Raw genomic sequence first — 3,853 nt, 5'->3', positions numbered from 1 at the left:
GGTTCTACACTTAAGATTTGATAATAATTATGCGGATCTGTCTTTCCACAAGGATGGGTCTCCAATGAAATGTTGGGCTATTGTAAATATTAATGTGTTAACAGCGTCAGGAATCTCTTTATCATCGTCATTAGTAATGACTTTTCCATTGAGATCCGTCTTAACTGCACTGTAAATTTTTGATTTCTCTTCATTAGTGAGATAATTATCCCACCATCCTTTTAGTTGGCCAGAAAATCCTGCCACTAAGATATCTATAATGGTTTCTTCCGAACATTCATGGGAGGTTTGGTAAGCCGTGGCTACCATGGTCATATGTTGGAGTGTATTCATGATGTTATACTCCGTTTGTGCATCTATGTTCCATTCGTAGATGTTATTTGCGCTAAAACTTTTAAAATTGTTTTCACCTCTTTCTTCTAGTTTGGTCAGGGGCAGTTGGACGTTGATAATATAATTTGGAGGGTGTTTTCCAGTTTTTGGAATTAATTGGATTTATACTCTTTTTTGATACTGATCCTATCTCAGTTGTGTTATCTGAGTTTTGGTCACTATCTTCATTAATAACATTAATTAATTTGGAGGTACTTCTTGTTAGTATTTTAGAAGTATTTTCCGAGGCTTGGGGAGTATCTGGAATGACCTTAAGTAAACTACCAATCTTGTTTAGTAATTCACTATGATTGTCACCTACGCCTTCAGTTAAGGATTTAGTTTTTCTAAGTTCCCTAATTTTCCGTTTAGCCTTCTCACTAACCTTGAAAGGTTTGAATAAAGGTTTTTCAATTTCGATGGGGACACTTGGCGAGGCTCCCTCAATTGATTTTTGTTTAGGAACTACTTTAGTTTTAATGGTTTCTCCTAAAGCTTGTAAGTATTTATTGGTATAATTTGCCTGTTCCATTAGGCTTGTAATGTCTTTAGAGGTTACTTCCTCGTTGACATCTTTTGTTTTGAATGGAATTGCCATGACAGGTTTATTATTACTGTCTTTGATATTTGGTAGTTGATATTGTGTTGTGGGAGGTAATTTCGATTGGATTAACTCACCATCTCTCACTTGCCAGTTTGTTATGACATTTGTTGTTGGATCACCTATGATTTCTTGTTTCCAAGGGTAATCTATATCCTTTCTAATGGCATAAGCATGAAACCAATCAAAGAAAAGGACATTAATTTTGACTCTTTCGACAAATTCGTAGAACTTGTCTTGGATTTGTTTTCTGTTTGTACCCTTGTAATGTTGGAAAAACCATCTCCTTTGAGGTTCATTCTCCGGAGAATAGAAATCTTTCCTAAGGGTTTCCTTATCAATGCTAAAGTTGTCAAATAACATCATAATGTTCCATAGAAGAGTATGTTGGGGATTGGATCGACTTTTGGTCGTCCTCCTGTTCTTGGTTGTAAGTTGTTCTAGGTATGCTAGAAGTAGTGTCTAATCCTTGGAGGTTTACAGTAGGGAACTGGTTATGTGACTCAGATCTGGTTAGTCCTACTGGAATTGAACGGGTTCTAACCGAAAAAGACCTTCTGGCTGACTCATATTCAGACCTAGAGGCTTCTATCCTTGATGAAAAAGAATTTCTCCTATTGAAGGTTATTTCTACCTTTCTGGAGTTATCTTGCTTAATATGCTCTATGGTTGGAGCGGGTCGGGGAATAGACGGTGTTGCCTTATCCATAACCCATCTTTTGGGAAGAGTGACTTCATCCCATTTTATTTTTCTTGGAAGAGAAACATTAGCCTTCGTCATATCAGTGATAAACAAAGTTGTTTCTCCTCTTTGAGGTTTTAACAGGACTCTAGATGCACAAGTATTCATGACCTTGTACTGGATCCTATATATTAAGGCTGTTGGGATTGATCCTTCTTTCATGTCAAGGCCATGAAAGTGGATGTTTAAGAACAGAGAGTCAAGAATGTTTCTGTCCATCAGACTCATTGTTTTGTTTGGATAACAATTAAAATATATTGGACCTTGTCCTAGACTGGTTTCGACTGTTCCAATTAGGGAATCTTCAAATTGGTTATGCCTAATGTCTCTTAGACACATTAAAACTGCTGCATCTATGCCCATATCAATTAAGGGCTTGATGGCTACTTGTACACAACCGATGTGTAGATATTTATACTTACGGCTATGTTCATAAATTGAATTTTTTGAAAGTAAATGAAATTCTTCCCCTACTTCTTGTCCTAGAGGAATATTGTTTTCTACTGTTTTGATTATGTAATCAAAGTTGTGTTTGTCTTTTATTGTCTCAGGAACGTATAGTTGATCCTGAGGGATTTCTGGAATGTTCCAGTCATCCATATTTTGATTGATATCTTCGAATCGGACTTCCTCATCGAAGAGATTGTGTTTTGGGGCGACCTCTTGGGTCTGGTTGTCTTGATCATTTAATAGATTAGAGTTTCTTGAAGAAGATGATAAGGAGGAGTTTGAGCGAAAAGAGATACGAGAAAAAGATTGTAAGAGTCTAGACATGATTATGATATTCTCTAATATCTTTGCCCTCATTTGGTTCTATAGAAATATCTCCGTAAGTAAATATGTCACAAATTTTTTCTGGATCTGAATTATTTTTAAGAAAAATCTTTTTTTTTTTTGAAAAATAGTTTGAACGGCAATCCTATAGCCACCAGTATATTATGTCTTGATATTTTCGTTAAACAGTACACCTTAGCCTTACTGCCCTTTATCCAACACGGGTCTTACTGCTACAGTACCATTCAACTAAAATATTAGACTGCTGTACTTCCAGGAAGTACTGTTCAAACGCTTACTGTACAAATCAAAGTAAAATATTAAATGTACTATACAAAATTTTTAGTTTCAGATCCATAAAATTCACAAACATATGTCCTTAAGGACATATGTCCATAAGAATGCAGTATGATAAAATCAAACGGACAAATAGGAAGTAAGAATGCAGTATTTTTCAATATATATATATATATATATATATATATATATATATATATGTATGTATTGTGATGAATGATATTGTTGTGGTTGTTTGATTTGTGTTGTTTGAAGACCTGTGAGTGTGAATCTCAAGAATGAAAGATATATATGTATATATGTGCAAAATGCAATTTGTTGTTGATGTTGCTATTGAGGATTTTAATTGATATGTGATGATAATGATGATTATGATGATATTGATTTGAGATGACGTTGTTAATAAAGACCATGTCAACATGAATTGTTATATGTGAATATAAAATGAGGTTGTTGTTGTTGTTGATAACGTCATTGAGACGAGATGATATTTATGTTGAGAATGACATGGAAATGGAATGTTGATTGATGTTAGAAATGCATTAGCATGTGCATGTTGTGTATGTTCGTGGGGGGCACTGTGCACTGACCCTCCAGGGTCTTTGGCACTAGCTTTTGGTCGCGTTCATACATTGGATGTTGTGTATGTTCGTGGGGGGCACTGTGCACTGACCTTCCAGGGTCTTTGGCACTATCTTTTGGCCACGAACATACGTCGTATGGAGTGTATGTCATGGGGGGTAGAGTGCACTGACCTTTTCGGATGGCCCAGACGTGAGTAACTAGCATGGTTAGAGAATCTAAGCATTTATGAGGGGATGCTTAGGCGCTTTAATTGGTCCATGGTCTTTGGCACTTACTTTTGGCCGTGATCATAGCTCATACGACACAGGAAATAGAGTAACTGTGGGCAAGTGTACTCTGTACTAGGGGGTTGTCACCTGGTAGGGAACACCTTTGGGCTCCAAGGCTGATCACCTATAGGAGGGGGGCTGTTACGTGCACAATCGGGTGGTCTCGACAAACTCAGCACAGTTCTCTAAGTGAGAGTGTCATGTGGACATACT

This window comes from Glycine soja, chromosome 13 (assembly GCF_004193775.1).
Source record: "Glycine soja cultivar W05 chromosome 13, ASM419377v2, whole genome shotgun sequence".
NCBI lineage: Eukaryota > Viridiplantae > Streptophyta > Magnoliopsida > Fabales > Fabaceae > Glycine > Glycine soja.
The sequence above is the reverse complement of the archived record's forward strand: the minus strand, read 5'-3'. Positions refer to the sequence as shown.